The sequence below is a fragment of the Uloborus diversus genome, chromosome 1 (genome assembly GCF_026930045.1).
Source record: "Uloborus diversus isolate 005 chromosome 1, Udiv.v.3.1, whole genome shotgun sequence".
Lineage (NCBI taxonomy): Eukaryota > Metazoa > Arthropoda > Arachnida > Araneae > Uloboridae > Uloborus > Uloborus diversus.
Genome location: NC_072731.1, coordinates 192,043,050 through 192,061,627, shown reverse-complemented (window position 1 = coordinate 192,061,627; position 18,578 = coordinate 192,043,050).

The window sequence follows — 18,578 nt, the reverse complement described above, 5'->3', positions numbered from 1 at the left end:
ATGCTTTAGATATAGTGCATTAAATATACAATAGAAAACTAAGAGTGAAATATTTATTACTCTTTACTAGAATTAGCAAAAATGCGCACTGTTGCACACTTAGGTTTAGGAATCATGCACGTCATATTAATATTTTATCTACAAGCACATAGATAATTAAACTGCACAGTAGGTATAATAAAGCACATAGTAGTGTAGTTTGCACAACAAGATATGCACTCAAGACCTTTTTATTGCACATAAAACAGCACTTTTTTAGAAATTAGATTTTCAGCACTTGCATTTTGAACTCTTCACTGCACATTCGAGCACATTTCAGCACTATTTTCTTACTATAAATCAACTATGATGTAAATTCGACGCTTTGCATGAACTACTAAAAACCTCTATAATATGTGTCGTAACATTGTGTTAGTAGGTTGGAAGTTGCTATAAAGTGACTTTGGTATTTTATTATTTTTTTCTTTTATTGAAAAATGTTTACACTCTTAAACAACTTGTTTAAAAAATTTATTTTATATTTTATATAGTATGATTACATTGTTTAAATCTTTATGCATCGTATTATTTACTGCTAACTTGAAAATAAATTATTATCAAACACTAATGTTAACGCTTCACTAAATTAAAAATGCCTAACAAGGTACAGATGCATGATAAGAGAACTTTCAAGATAGTATTCTAATTTCAAAGTTACATTTAAAAAGCAACGAAACCTATTTTCCAAATGTAGTTCCATGCCTAACAGTACACATAAATATCTTGCAAAATACGTGAATTCAATATGCCTTGAAATTTTTGTGATTTGGTAGCTTTGCCAAAGAAATTTTGCAGTTTAAAATAAGAGGCCTGTAATGTAGGTAAAAATTCTCTGAACAAAACCCTGCTGTTTTTTGAATTTATGATATAATCTTTATAACTATTCCTGTAAAGACTGGCATTTTTTTCCGTTGTACTTATTACAGAGATCCGAATGCTGTTCATTCCGTAAACTTTATCATCTTATTATTCAAGGTATTTTTAGGTTTTCCGTTGCATATTTGTTTAGAAGAATCCTTGCGGAGGGAGATTCGATGTGATTTTGTATTTTATTTATACATTTTGTTAATCATATATTTTCTTTCATTGCAATATTTCAGGTCAAAGCCAGGTAGTATAAATTATAAAATATCTTGAAAAATGAAAAAATGTCCATTAAATGCGAGCAACAAAAAGATATTTATAGAACAAAAGTGTAGCAAATACTTGACGTTTTATTAATTATTAATATTTCATTTCAACAAATTAAATACTACATTCATATTTTTCGTATGAAAACTGTCTTCATCTAGAAATAAATTTCATTTCGTATGAAATGCTTCTAGTTTATTAATGGCGTTTTGAAATCTTTTATACTTGTGTTTTAATAGTAAAATGAAAAAGCTTGCAAGTACTTAAATCTTAATAATTTGTTTCTGAATGCACGCCATATTGAAGATTCGAACAAGAAGTACACATCTATTTTAATATGGAGTGCCAAAAATGATAGTAGCGTTTAAATTTGGTTATTACTTGTCAAACTCTTTAATTAAATACTATGAATCAATGATTCTGTGTCCGTTTTGTCTAAACTTTTCTCATTTAACCATGTAAATTGTTAACGATTGGAAAATGATAGAACAAAAATTTGCAATAAAATATTGCGCTCTTACTTTAGGGTTTATATGCCTTCAAAGTTAAGTCGCAATTTCCTTTGCACTTTCGATCGCTGTGCAGTCTAAATTCCGCACAAAATTATGATCTCTTTTAACATTTAAGATAAATGAATTTATCCAAAACCAAATCTCACTTAATATTGAAAAAAAAAATGCTATCCTTTGCTTAGTAACACACTTTTTGTTTTTAAAAAAGAGTGTTTTGCCCCATAGAAGAAAATAAAATGATTTCTTGATACACAAATAATGCAAGTGCAGCATTACAGATTTTATAAACTGTTCATGATGTTGAAGGATATTGTTTATAACTGGTGTTGATATTTAACTTGTGTAAAATATATTACGGTTCTAAAGTATTTAAAAATTTTATCTATGATTAACATTTTAAACACTTTCACGTGGCTATTATTGCAATTATGGTTTAATACGTATGCATAAATGTGTAATAACACTTCAAGGTCGTTTTTAAATGTTTAGATAAAAGTGTAATATTATTTATAATTATGTTTTTCATTATCCACTCTTGATAAACATGAGTAAAATGTTTTCTGTTTTCCTTTTAAAACTTGAAACGCAATTGATTTGTTTATGGAATTATCAAATACAAACCTTTATCATACTACTTGAGCAACTGAAAGAAAAAAATTTTTTTGAAACTAATTTTTTGCTGAAAGTTTATTTCGAAAATAATACCGAATTATTACTTTTTTTTTCCTTTAATGCATCTACTATCATTCCATCGTATAATGCTTTCTATACAGTATATTGTGCTTACATTTACCTTTTTAGTTAATACTTTGAAGTGTTGATTACAACTGTAGTGTGAATGTAAGAAAATAGTAATAAGAACAAGTTTAATATTTATATACTTTTCTTTTCAAGCACTTCTACACTGTCCTGTATTCGATTGATTTATTTCTCTGTTTATTAAAAGTCAAAATTTTGGGACTGTATTACGTGGATGCTAATGATCACAAAGGTAGCTTAAAACTTCCTGCACAGTTTTATATTTATGAAAAAAAAAATATGAAACCTCAAAATTTTAGCGATTATGTTTTGGAATTTAAAAGACATCTTACAATCATTTTTTATTTAAGATAGTACCGCTTTCCACAGTGTTGAATAGCATTTATTATATAAAAATTTAATTTTTTATTTCATGTGGGAAAAGGTAATGCATTGATTTCTAACTTATTTTTACTTATGAATAGGCATTGAGCTAAGAAAATAAATCTGTAACTACATAACAAAATCTAGTAAACACTTACTTTTATGTCATTCTCAGTAACTAACAAACTTTTGTTAAACACCATCTTTACAATTAAAATTGTTTTGATGGTACAGTAATGAGTTTAGCTGTGAAATAATTCTCCTACAATATAGTAGATCTTAACAGTGCAAGGTGTTCAAGTTCCTACGTGTGTACTAAAAAGTTTTACTTGCGTCCTTTTCAAAATAGTTTTCAATTTTGAGCAAAAAATTTAGCTCGTACACTCTTTTTTAGATAACTGAAATATTATATTCCAACTAAACAATTCATTTATGTATAAAACTTACATTCTTCGTCCTCTGTAAAGGATTATTTTTCAGCTTTAGATATTATCAGGATAATGAAAGAGACATTTTCACTTTTCTATGCAAGAATAAATTGTATTACATTTGTGACAAAATGCAATTACTATGCAATTTCTGTGCATTTTCTAAACGAATTAATTGTTTTGTTAATATTTTTATGATGATCCGTAAATATATGCGTTTAAAACCTGTCTACATACTACTTGTTATACCCCGTTCATTGATGCTAAAATCAGTTTTTAAAACAGACTAACATTATTACTGTCCATTGTTGTAGTATTCAATTAAAATATCCTTGCACAATTATTCGTACTTTTCCTTCAAATAATATAAATAATAATAGCTGTTATTCACATAAACAATGCACTAATTTCATATTTTGATTACTGATTATCCATCACATTTTTGACGATCATTTTCTCTTCATTCTCTCAATTCCCGTTAAGTGATTTTCAAACATAATAGAGCCCCCATAATTTAACTTTCTTGAGAAAAATATTATTTCGATGAATTGATTACTCCACAGTCCATACTCAAAGCAAAATTTCAAGTTGGAAAAAAAAAACTGAGTAGCATACCTTTGTAATCAATAGCATTTTCAGCGAAGAGCCTTGTAAATGAATTAGAGTTGTTATTAAGCGAAAAAAAATCTATTTTCTTCTTCCTTGCTATTTTTGTGCTACCAAACTACCAAAAATAAATGTTGTACGTGATTGTTCTCAATAAACTACAAAAACCTGGCTTTGCCTGGAAAAGCTTTTTGTTCCTTTTTTGATGTTGCCAACATTATACTTCACAGAAAACATAAAAATATCAATATGAAATTATTTTTGGAAGAATAAACCAGTAGTTTGGGATTCTCATAAACTCTTGAAAGTTCTTTAATTTCACTTTCTCAACTAAGGGTTCTGAAAAGCACTTGAAAAAAATGCTTGAATATTTTAAAGGTATACTTGAAATTTACAGCAACTTGAAGTACGGTCGAACTCACTTTTAACGAACCCTGCTTAAACGAGGAAATCAAATGTAACACATGATCATTTTAATGGTATACTTGAAATTTATAGCAAGTTGAAGTACGATTAAACTCGCTTTTACCGAGCCCTGGTTAAACGAGGAAATCAAATGTAACACATGAACATTTTAATGGTATACTTGAAATTTATAATAACTTGAAGTACGATTAAACTCGCTTTTAACGAGCCCTGGTTTAACGAGGAAATCAAACACAGTTAGAACAATGCTAAATCAATGGGAGCATAACTGGATTTTAAGCTAGCAAAGCCTGGTTGAAACAAGAAATAGTTTTGTGACTCCAGAAATTTCTAGTGACTTCCACCTTCTTAGCTCAACTATTTCTTTAACATTTCAAGCTAAACCGAAAGCTAATGTATTGTAAATCCTACTAACAAGTGATAACGACATATTTTTTATTTTGTGAAGTGCACTGCTCCTGAGCGGTTTGTAGGGGAAAAGGGGGAACATGTGAACAATTTTTATCATTCTTTATTTTTCTAAAAAAATACTATCAATTTCTCAATGCAAAAGTGTCTCCATGATTGAATAAACTTTTTTTTTGTCATGGATTTTTTCGGGATTTTTTAAAAATATTTTTTTATTTAATGGTATTTTTAAAAAATAAAAGGTCTGGAGTTGTTCACATGTGCCTCTACAGAGGAACACATGTGAATATGCCTGGGGCACATATGAACACGGGTAAAGAATGCAGTAGAAGTATCATATTTTAAAGGGAAATTCTTCAGTATGAAACATATAATAAATATCAAATACGTTGAAGGGTTCTGCGTCAGTTTCAATCGTGCTGTAATTGTTCCACTAAGAAAATATTTTTTCCCCGATGATATAACTGCTTACTGTCAAATTCTAAAGTCTAGTAGCCTGTTCTGATCACTGAGTAAACTACAAAAAAAACTTTTATGACTACATAATACAAAGAATTACGAAGATTATTATGTAAGGGTTATTCTATACAATATTTTGCTTTTAATCTTCATACATTGTTTGATAATATGGTGAATTCCAGCGGTAACGGAAGAACGGTTTGCACAAAAAAAACGATGTAATTCTGTCTGTAAGTCTATAAAAAGAAACATTTTTTCTAAAACTGATGCATAGGCTTTTATACACATCATAGTAAAATGCTAAAACGCCAAAGTCAAGTATTTTTAGTAAGTAACGTTCTTTTTTTAATGGAATTAGAAAACGGTAACGGAAGGACATTTTTGGGACTTGATTTTCACGCTATCGTGTTCTCCCCAAAAGTTCAGCCAAACTATGAAAGGGAAAATTATATAAAAAAATTTGGGCACATGCAGGTGTGTTCAATCATTACAATTTCAGCTCTAGTTTTAAAAAATAATTATGTTAAGAATATAAATTATGTATTTGTTAAGAGTAACGGAAGAACAGTATTAGAAGGACAAGAAGTTCAAAGCAAATTAATCTTGGTAATTTCAACTTAAAACATTTATTCAGCGAATAAGGCAGTCTAAAACAATGATATCTATGGCCTGAGCCATCCGTTACAGTTCGGAATTCTTAAATAACTCATTTTTTATCAAAATCTATAGAACATTTTGCTTCCTTATCAGGGAACACAAAGATCATTCCGACATAATTATCCATTCTCAGATAATATATTTCTATTCCTACATCTTCCATATGAAGTATACCTGTCCAACAGTGCTCTTTGTTGATTTCTTTTCCTTCCACTGAATTAATAAAACTTGTCCAAACGTTAATGAATCCTTTGGAATATTCTCATGACGTGGTGTTTTTGAGTCAGTTGCATCTTCATTTTTAACATTATTTATGACTGTCAGTCTGTTGACTTTGAAATGAAATCTCCTTCGATTTGTTGAAGTACTCACTATATTCAATAACATAACTTGTTAAAGGGTTCAAATAGTGCATATTTTGAGTGCCAGCATTGGAATGGATATTACTTTCTCTTTTTGAAAGGGGATCTTTGAATTTACTGATCGCTTCGCAATACGTTTAACGGTCAAACCAATGCTCCCAACAATCATTTCCTGTGACTTGTGGCAACAAACCTGAGAGTAGTTTCAATATTGTATTGTTCCAATATAAATATCAAGTTTGTAAGCAACTGGTTCTGCTTAAATTCGCTTGTCATACCACAAACATGTCATACGAAAATGATTTTCACATGCTTAGGAATTTTTAAGTGTAGTATTCATGATTTTTATCACATACAATAGAAGAAATAAAAATGAAACTTTTTTTTAAAAATAAATTAAAGTTTATTTTTAAATGAAAGTCCACATACTTACTTATATTACTTATGTATGTTTTAAATGTGATTACTAACTTTAAATAATTGTTTGTTTTCCAATTGCACTCTAACGATTTACTCTGTATCAGCTAAGAGATCAATGTCCTTCCGTTACCATATTTTTTGTCATTCCGTTACCATTTAAAACCATATGAATTAAATATCTATTCAAATTATAACTATGAACCATTGACAAGGGACATAATTCTGCTTTGCATAAAAAAACATTAGTTTCAATAACCAATACTTTTTTGATGAACTAACTGAGATGTAGTATTTGGGTAAGGAAGGACATTAAATTGTCATCTTAGAAATGGACCTATTTCATGGTTGAAAAAAAAAAGAAATTTTAAATTACTTAACAAAAGGTTTAACTAGACATTCAAAAGATAAAAGTTAACCTAAATATTATATTCTGATCAAAATTTTATTGATATTGCAGCATGTAACAAAAAAAAAAATTTTTTTGCTCTGTAAACACACAAAGAGAAAACTTGATTTTGCCCTTGATTTTCTGAAAAAAAACTATATGGGAAAAGCAGGTTAAGATTCAAGAAATTCATTTATTTCTGAAGAGAATGGTATGTGGCAAGTTGACAGAATATTATTTTTTAAAATTCAAGTGTCATGTCCCCTTTTTCCTGGAATTCACCGTGTATTTCTAAATGATTTTGAATTTCAGTTTTTAATTGAATGAAAATATTTTTCTTTCCTGTAAGTATTATATAACACTAAATTATTAATCAACTATTTAGTAACAAACAATTTAAAAAATTAAAATAATAAACATAAATAAATAAACATTTACAATATCTTACAAATAATAATATTACGAAAAGCGGCTACGGGAACTGTTCACGTGTGCCCCTATATATTGCGTTCACAAATGCTCCATCGCCTACTTTAGAACTGACTCGCAGAAATAAAGAATGTTTAATTTAATGAAAAATTTAAACATTGCCATAAATTTACTTAAATGTTCATACAACGGTTCGTTTTAGTTTTTAAAATGTTTTCACCCGAAGAAGACAGTGATAAAAAATTTTCAACACCTGCGAAAACAAAAAAGTTGTCAGGAACAGAAAATGACTCATTGTTCTAAATGTTTGCCGAAGATGCACAACTGGTCCTGTCCTTATTTGAGAACTTTTACTTGAAGTGATCTTAGAAAAACATACCATGTTCACATGAGCCCCATGATAGTTTTCAGGTCATTCTCAAAAGCATCAACATATACATTGCATACATATTGGCAGAGAAAAATAACCCAAGGCAGAAAAAATAATATAGTTTAAATCAAATTGGTGAACGTCTTTGCCACTGTATAGGGAGAAAAATATGTTTGACTTTTTCATCTTTTTTTCGACCAATCTCTTTTTGAAAGCGCTTGGTTATAAAGAGTAAATATAGTAACCCTATAACACTTGTTGGATGCGTGTTCGGTTGTGTTAACTGAAAGAAAATCAGTTTGCATCTTTCAAGGGAAGTAATCATCGCAAAGTATTCTGGATGTGAAAATCGAAGTATTTTTTTAGAGAAACAGATACAACAACCAAAACGCAATAAAAGTGGCATCATAAAAATGAATAGAAATAAATAAAAGCGATTGGATAGCCCTTTTGACTCGAATGGAAGATTACATATAACTGAAAAACTGCTGTAATTTAAATTAACTAAAAGTAGAAGGTATGGCGGCCTATAATTATATTTTCTCTGTGAAGTTAGATTTTTAAAATAATTAACAAAGGCTGAGGATTAAAGGTCAATAAGGTATTGCGGGAAAATCTTCAAAAAAGACTTAAATTAGTTTTTCTGGTCAATTATGAGGATGTTGAACTTGCTCACCGTACTAGAACTATCTGACAATGTAGGTTTTCCGTAAATTTAAAGGGTAATGCATCAATAGCCAGTCATTTAATAGCTTGATTGTTGATTTTTGTTATCCTATAAAATTCAGCAATCAATACAACAAGAAACACATTGCAAAGCTTTTGGTTAGGCTATACATTTCCAATAGTGATTCATTTACTTATTTCAGTTTTTAAAAATGTTTTACTTTAAAGGTGAAGCCATTGTTAATACGAGAAAATGCTCCAGTAGTCGGCCTTGTGAAATCTAGCGCTCGGTCATCTGTGAGTCCAGTAACCGGCCGCTTCATTTTCATTGATTTTATGTAATGTAAGACAATTAATTAAAACAAAATATTTTTTCGAAACATCACACAGTTATGCTTACAAAATTAGTTATTCCAGCAATTATTAAAGAGTTTTGCAGTATTGGCGTCTCATATCGTTTATTTTTAGTTTATCTTTCAAACTGCGATCAGTTTTGATATGCATCACAGCAATGCATTTTTTATCGTCTTCGTCTACATCACTTATTAAAATGATATTACACAAGTAGAAATGTAAAGACTCTGTTTATACCTTGGAGGGGTTTTTTTGGGGGGGGGGTGAAGGAGAATTTTGACAACTTCTAAAACATGAGAATATTGATTCAGAATTAAAAGCAATAAAATACCAAAGTGAGTACTTGTATCAAAAACAGTTAAGGTACAAATTTAAAGTCATTATAAGAAATGACGTTTAAAATTGAATTTTTTCTCAAAACAGCTAAATTGTAGTTGTAATTCAATACTTTCACTACTATTTAGTAAACACTAGAAATTATAGTCATTTTATATTTACAAGCAGGAAAGGGGACCTATGTATAAGAACTATTTTTTTAAAAAATGGACTTCTATAACTAGCATTTTTAGAGAACTCCCGACACATATAAGGGCAAGTTAGTCGAATATACAGTAAACGCACGATTATCCGTGGAATAGAGTGGCACGGTAATCGCGGATAATCCGAATAGGTAAGAAACGATACTTATATGCATTATGCATTATAGTATATACATTAGCTAAAAAATATAAATAGCACTCACACATACATTTAAACTAAACTAAAAACATTGCTACATTGCATCTACTACACTAAATATTTTTTTAAAAATGTAAATATTAAAAGCAAATAACATTAGTTTTTAAAGAAATGTTAAAAGATCCGCGGAAAATTCAAACCGCGGATAATCCGACCGTCGATAATCAGGACTTTACTATACTGAAATTCAGATATTGAAATACGAAAAAATGCAGTAAAAGATAGTAAACGATACTCGGCTTTTGCGTAAATCATCCGAGTAAGTCAAAATGACGGGAAAAAACATCTTTGATATCACAAGTTTCTGAGCATATATTTTCTAAGTATTTGACAACTTCTTATAAAAGGCGATTTCTCTGAAGAAATGCTCTGTGCTCAAGAAATGTAACAGCACAAATTCTTGCTTTCTGAATTTCCTGGCAAAGATATGGTTTCTCATTCGCAAAAGTCAAACCCCTTTCTATGCAATGAATTAAAAGCAACAAGAAGAAAATCAAAATTGCTCTTTTAAAAAAGTAGTAGTTACAAAGAAGTTTCATCAGTAAGCGAACATTTAAAGTCCGAATACTCAAGTGCTTAAAAATGTTTTGCTGTCACATGACAGTTATGATAGCGAACTAAAGACAAAACAAAACAAATTAAAATTTATTAATTGAAAGAAAATTAATTATAAGAAATTATGTCCACAGGAGAAACGTATTGGCATAAATCTTTTCTATAAAATTTTCGTCGTAAACTGCAACAAAAAATTTAATTATACTATATACGACGATTGAAACTGAGATGGCGACAAGAGACCATACTTGATTTGCTAAAAGTCGGCATAGGTTCGAAAACAATTTATTGCGTCTGATTCAGCAGAGTCTTGGTCTGCTTATCCCATTCCCTAATAATATTTGAAGGAATAAGCAGCGTTTTTTTTTACCCACAAGCGAAAGAAAAATTGCTGAAGAATTCATTTTTGTTACAAATAATTACATAAATGCAATGCTTTTGCTTTCATCCTTAATTTTGACTGCTAATGATATAATAATATAGTAGCAGTCAAATTTATCTATTGTGTCTCACAATTTATTTCACTTGGGAAAAAAATTAGAAAGTTACAAAATTTGTTTATTTTGAAGCAACTGATTCCAATTTCAATATATTCTGCTTAAACTAGTCAAAGAACTAACAACAATGAAAAAATGATTTTAGCAAGGCTAATTCATTTATAACAATTAACATTACCTAATTTTTTTTCAATGTAGTAAACATATGTGATGTTCCTGGTATCCTTATATCCTCCCGAAATAAATGTCCTTTTCAGGATTATTAGCAGATTTCATAGTATAGTGCTGAAATAATGAGCATATCATTGCTTCTCATTTCATCAAGGTTTAATTCAATCTTTTTCACAGAATTTCTGATTGGTACAAAAAAAATTCTGTGTCCGATAGCTGATGAAAATCCTCCCTGAGAGCATTTATGGTTGTACTTTATTTTGCTATAAAGATTGTTATTCATTATTCTGTTGTAATAACAACAAAATAGTACAAGATAAAATGTTTTTTTTTTTAAGTATTCATTTCAAATTTTACTGGAATTAATATAAGTTATAACAAATTATAATAAAATACAGTTACAGAGATTTTAACTCGCATCTCTTATATGCGACTATTGGAAACTACTGATTTTTTCCGTGGTTAACAGTCAGATGTCAACAGTATTTGGATTTAAAATACTCACCTGAACCGAATATGTAGAGCTCAAAATTCGTAAAACAAATCCATCCTTTAATCTCAGAGCTTGTTGTATTGAATGTGAGGTTTAGGATTTGTTTTTCTGAGTGACAAAAATGCTGCTAAAAAGTCAAGAAAAACGTATGTGATATGATCAAGTTACGCAACACAACTTATCTTAAATGAACTTTCTACAATTGATTTCCATCAAGTTTAAGAAAACTGACGGCAACTATGTTAATACGGTTTGGCAACTTTGGGATTCTCAGTAAGACAAAAAGGCAGCTGAAATGTTAGGAAACTAGTTGTGGAGCAATCGAGTTAAGCAACACTTTGCATGCTTATTTCCTTCAAATTACAAATTTATCTCAAATAAGCGTTTATCTACATTTTTAGGGGAATTTGACAGATTTACGAAACAACTGCGTCATATTTGTTGTAAAATAACCTAAGCTATACAATAATTTCTGATACTAGGGCAGCTATTTTAGTATAGTAGTAATTGTTTAAAAGAAAATTTAATTCTTTTGCAACAGAACTACAATTTATTTTTAAGACAGAAACTAGCATGAATTACTAAATACAAAAAAGAAATTTCATCAACTAATTTCACATCGATTTAATGAATTGCTTAGTAATCTGCTATTAAACAAGGCAATTTTAAACAATGTATTTGCTCGTTTTATTTTCGATATGGCTATTACAGAGTAAACAATATGCACTGTCAAAATTTTGGACATAAATAAAAGACAGTTTTTTCAGTGTTTTTTTTCCTTCAAGTTCTGTTGTTAAGTTTATTTGAAGCTGGGACACGAAGCCTTTTTGTTCCAAAGCGAAATCTTTTTACATCCTTCAAAAAACACTTATGTACAAGAATTTACAACTGATATGGACAACGAAAAAGAAAATTGATTTTAAAATTTTGTTAATTAGTAGTAATTATAAAATGGATAAATAAAATTCCTAGCTGTGGGACATGTGCGTTATTTTGGCAAGAATGACCCAAAGGCTGAGTTTTTGTTTTTATTGCTTCGTGAGCCTCGACTTTTGAACAATTATGTTACAAGTAATACACTTTTTGTGAAGAAAGTTTAATAAAGTCAAAATGCAAACAAATATGGTAGAAACATAATTTAAGTTATCTGAGCTTATTTAGTTGTTGATTTATTTATTTATTTATTGTTTTTTTCTCGAAATTAAGAATTTTTAACCTAAATTTTGAAGTAAAAATTTCATGCTAAAGGAAATACACGGTCCAATTAAATTTTTCTTCAACAATTTAGAAGAATAATTTAAATTTGCACAATTGATACTCTACTAGTTTTCTTTTTGCGCATTATGACTGAGACATCAAAAGTATTTCTTTCTCCCCTTCCATCCAAACTTCATTTTTCAGCTTTAAGAAACAGATCCTTATAAGAAAACTGATCATGCTTAGAGAAAAAAATAATGAATAAATTAAAGTGCGAATAAAATCTAACAACGTAAGAAAAGCACAAAGTATTCAAGAATTACAAAAAATAGCTATTTAAAAGGCAACAGTGCTTATTTTCGCTGTAATTTAAAATTGCAACAGGTCAAATAATAAATGGAAGGAAACTTTCAAAAGTGCGTGCACACTTTAAGCTCATAAAATCGTTTTAGCTGCTAAAAAGATGCATTGAAATGAATTTGGAGCCTTTTCACACGACGAAAGCTAACGCAAGTTAGGAAAATACCAAGCAAAGAATGAGTGCGTTCACATGCTATAAGCGTTGATATTCGATTGATTTCAAACGATAACAAACGTTTAAAATCGTTGTTTTATCAATTAAACTTCTTATTGATTGATTAGGCGGCTCGCTTCGCTCTCACACGCACCCCGTTTGCCACCAGCGGTGGATGAAAATAGCTGATTTTGATGTTTCTCACCCCTGGATGTCCGACCCTTTATGTTTGGTCCCTTAAGGTTTAGAGGGTTGATGAATGTCTTTTCCTGTATGTCCTGCCCCCCCCCCCCCCCATCCAACGGTACCAGTATTAACCTAGTAAGCATTGCCAGTCCAGAAGAGATAGGATTACAGACACAAAAATACACATACACACTAACATAGATGCACGCAGACAGACGAGCACAGAAATTAATAGTATAGATGCAATTATTTCCTTATTTCATTTTAGGTAATAGCTTAGAAAAAAGGTTTATTCGAGCACCTCTAAATAAGTCATTTATAATGGTAATAATATGATAATGAAATTAAAAGAAAGAAAAACGTTATTAACACTAAACTATCTGATGTTAGTTAACAAAGAGCTCGTAAAAGAAATTTGTTTTAAGTAGGATACAGTGCATGCAAACACTGAAACACGTTTAGCGGTAGAAGAAAGTCGAGAGACAAATGTTAAAAAATAATTTTGAAACTACAGAATTGTAACACTACTTTTAAGTTCTAAGACATATATTAAAACCTCAGAATTTATATTATCACGTTCATAAAGTTTCAAAAATTTAATTAGCTCGGTTTTTTTCTTTCAATTATTTGCCTTTACAAATGTCAATAAAGTAACCCTCGTTCCGTTTAATGGGGTTATTTCTTTTAATCAAAAGTAGTACTTTTAGTCACTGAAATAGATAGAATAAGCAAAAAAAATAACATGGACCCAGAAAATTCTTTCATTTTCCCAACAGTTATTTTTTAATTATTTTTTTTAAATGTCCAATTTTTCAAACAAGGGGTGGTCTAGATGACGTCACAAATGATGCTTTTTGGCGCATCTTTCCAGCGTTTTCACGTTATGATAATCAAGAAGCGAATTAAACATTGCGCTCTACGCTTGCTATCAACCATATCTTTGCCAATGCACGTGAGTAAAGATGCGAATCAAATATTTCGCACTGTGAATGGTAACACAGAATGGCATTTCATCATTTGTGATGTCATCGGCAAGAAATGTAAACAATGAATGATCACCGATTTAAAGTTTTTTTTTTTAAATATTAAACTTAAATTATATAAAAAATGGTTAGATCCTATGTTTTTAAGCATGTTCTTTCAGAAAAAAATACTTTCAAAATATTGGAAACGACCCCATTCTTTCCTTTTGTAAAGATCTAGTTCGTGTAGGTGAATTTATTTAATTTTTAAAAACGTACCATCAGATAAAAATCTTAACCCAGAGTAAACGATTCTACAAAGTGAAAACAAAAAAAAGAATTGAAATAAAAGTATGTTTCCTACCGAGTACACGATACCTTTCCCCAAATCAACAAAGTAGCAAATATTTCAGCTCCATTTCGACATGAACTGGATAAAAACGGATAATATCTGTTATTAGGTTGTCTCCGAGTTTCTTGTTACTTCATCTGCCAATCAAAGTGTGTTACCATGGCTACGGAAATCAAGAAGACAGTTTCCAGCGTTTCACATCAAAAGAGTGAACGTAATTATCTGCCGGTTCCCGAGTGTTCTATTGCTTTCGCTTCGGAACGACTCGTAAAAATCTAAATCTATTTATTTGAAGTAGAGATTTAAATTTTGGGAGATGTCATATGAACTCCTCCGCCACCTGAAAATCCAATATGTCTTGAGGTATTTCCAAAAATTTAAGCCGTTAAATATCAGTTCACAATTTTGAACAAAATAAAATCTTCATTTCATTTATTACTCTTCGTAGTACATTCTACAGTTCTACTTTTCTCCTACTCATAAAAGACCAGCTTTAAATAAGAATTTAACTATGTTCTGCCCGAATCTACCGGTTTCATTTTCTTCTTTTCTTTTTTTTTTCAGGAATAAAGGAATGCGAATAGCTTATTTTATGCCTAAACTTTGATTAGAACATTTTTGTTTTCAAAATATTGCCTGATTTTAATATTTTCAAATAAATTCATGATTAAAATTATCACATGTCGTTTTTTTTATTATTTTTGCATTGTGTTGACACTGTAAAGTCATTTCGCTTTCATTTTTTTTCATTTATTCTCCAGTATTCTGCTCATTACTTTAAAATGGCTGGTATTCGTGAAAAACAACTAACATCATTTGAAATTTTTTTTTCCGAACAGTAGAGGGAAATTGGTTTGAAATGTACCTAAATTAGTTAATTTACACCATTCTATAGTAAAGTGATTGATAAAATGCTTTAAAGAAAAAAATTAGATCGAAAAGAAGGCAAGAAAAGGTCAACTGGCGAAGTTAACAAAGCGTGATCCGAGATTTACAATTAAAAAAATATGAAAAATACACATTTGAGTGCTGTAAAAGTTTCTGCAGAATTTAATGAAAAATTTTACGTTTAATTTTCACTTAAAACTTTTCGCAAAGTTCTCTGAAATTTTCTTGTTCGTGCGAAAAACAGAAAGCTTATACGTTCCGTCCAAAATCAATGATAAATAAGCTCAAAACGTCTTGGAATAACATCTTACTTAGAGATGAAAATAAATTCAACATTTTTAGTTAAATTGTTGTATAATTGTAAATAGAAGACAAAATGAAGAATTTAATCTTAAGAACTTAGTTGGATCAGTTAATCAGGTGTAGGTGTTCTTGTGTGAAGGTACATATCAGCATCAGGACTTGGTAATTTGAAAATTTTTGATGAAATAATGAATCATGCTGTTCATTTAAATATTTTAGAAAACAATTTTAAATTATTAGCCCAAAATTTGTTATTTGGAAACAACTTTGTTTTTTTTTTAATCAAGATAACGATAAGAAGCACAAAGTTTTCAACGTTTGCGTTTGTTGCCACAAAAATTGTCCTTAAGCTTAGAAATATCTCCTCAATCGCCAGATTTTAACTTAATGTAACACACTTAGACAAATATGAAGGCTAGATTACGGAAATACAGCATTAAAACGAAAAGTGAACAAGAAACAGTAAGATTCAAAGTGCAGTTGAACACATACCGTGAAATTGCACAAAAAAAGAAAGAAAAAACAAGAAAATCTATTCCCAGACGTTTAAAAGCTGTTGTTGATACTACATGATACTCTTATAAGTAATAACTTAGTAAAAAGTTAGATTATTTACTAATATACAGATATTTTTTCAAAGTGTACGAAGAATTTTGTGAGACACATTTTCTGGAACTTTTTGATTATTTATTACTTAAAAATCAAGTTTCATTGCGTTATTAAACATTTTCATGTATTTTTGTTGAAAATAGATCATAGATTTTATAATTAAATACCTATTCCAAAATATTAATTTTAACCAATGGATAGGGGCGTATTTTATTGAAAATCGCAAGTGTACGAACACTATTGGGAGTCACTGTATATGTATACTGTCGGCCCCGCTTAAACAAATACTGTCCGTTCCAAGAAATATTATTCAATTAAGTGAGCCAATTAATTAAGCGGGGAAATTTTCTTTACCTTTCCAACTTGATAACATTTGTCTTAAAACGTAATAATAATAAATCAATAGCTGTATGAAGACGGAAATTATTGTTATTAGTAAAACGTTTTAAATAAGCTAAGCAAATAACAAAATAGTATATAATAATTCGCTATATATTGTAAGTACGAATGAAAATTATAAAAACGTAACTCACAACTTGATTTGTAAAATCTCTGTTGGCACCTTTTTTCGATACATTATTTTTTTTTAAAAAAAAGTCTATGATAGTAGCCTCCGTCACCCGCAATTTTTTTTGAAAATGGTTCCCTTTTTCAGTTTTTTGACAATTTTATCGCAATTATTTTGATTTGTAGGGGAACAGAGCATTGAATTAACAGTTCACATTCCTTTAAAGGGCTGACAAGCTGAAAAGTTTATGAACATAAATATTTGTAGCAAGGAGAGAGACTTGGGGGCGAGGTGGTATTTCCCCTTAAAATATTTTTTAAATCGGTAAATTCGATCTTTTTTCTGGGTTTTTTTTCACACTTTTTGCAGTGTAAAACCTGAGTATCAGTCTTACTATAAGTCCCGTGTCCGAAAACATGTTCACATCTTAAAATTAAAAAAAAAAAATGTTGATGCGTCGCGCGTTGCATACGGAACGCTACAATAGATCTTCAGTAACGAAAATTATATTTACAGATACAATTAAGATTGAAAAAGAAATAAAGTGGGTTGATAACATAGCATTAATATAGATTTATAGGTCGTTTGTTGAGTTTTCATACTCAATTCTTGTAATAATATGCTGCTAGGTTATAAAACTATTTTCTTACAGTATAATCAAAAAATAAATCCCAATAGTTTTTATTTACTAAGAAACGTAAAAGCTATATTAAAAATAGCTTACAGGGAAAAAAAATTTCAAACCAGCATTTACCAAAAAAATAATATTTGTATATTACATATATACTATATATATTAATTAATAAAAATTTTCGAAAGAAGAAGGGTAACTTTTAAAAAGTCTTTTTAGTAGTATATTATTACAAGAACTGAACATGAAAACTCAATACAAAACCAAAAATATATTATACATTAATTCTATCGGAAAAAAAACATTTATTTTCATTTCCAATCATAACTGTGAATGTAAGCTACTTTACTGAAGATTTGCGATGCGATTTGTACGCAACGGTTGACGTTTCCAAGATTTTTTTTATTTTTTATTTTTTACTAAGTGAACATACTTTCGGATTCGGAGCATGTACAAGTTAAACCGATGTCTGGCTTTGCACGGAAAATAAAGGGAAAAGAACATTGTAAAAAAAAATACATAAAAGGTCGTTTTGACAAATATTTAAATGTTTGCGGGGGGGATTGTACTCCCGTGAATCCTATAACTTGATACAAATGTTCATCTTTTGATTTCTTCACCTCTCTTGCCCCCAGAAAAATTTTAACGGTTAATATAAGGCTCTGTTAACGTCCAAATAAAAATGAGGGCAATGCAATCGCCGAAACTGAAAAGAATGGGGGGGGGGAGACATTTCTAAAAAGAGGAGGGAGATGGAATCGGTGGTCATATTTAGATTCAGGAAGTCATTTTACAAAAGAGCCAGCAGGAATCGAGAAAGGAGCAATTTTCATGCCTCTCAGGGTAATTAATTCGTTCTTACTTAAAGAAATAACTAAATTTAAAAAATCCCTATTTTCGAGTACTGTGAGGGAGACCTGAGTATTTCGTAAAAGCAAAAGTTTTTTTTTTTTGACAGTAATGTTTAATTACATAGCTTACATGACGCAGGATTACATGATTTGTAGAAAGTTATTAACACCTCGTACAGCATGCCTAAATATTTTTTTTTATTCGAATAAAAGTTTTTGTCGTACATATTGGTCTGTAAAAGCACGTATTCATAAACTTAACATTTTGGTTGAGAAAGAAACAGATGTTTTCGATCCACTCTAATGAAATTAATACGATAACTAGAATGAATAAAAATACATGTTGTTG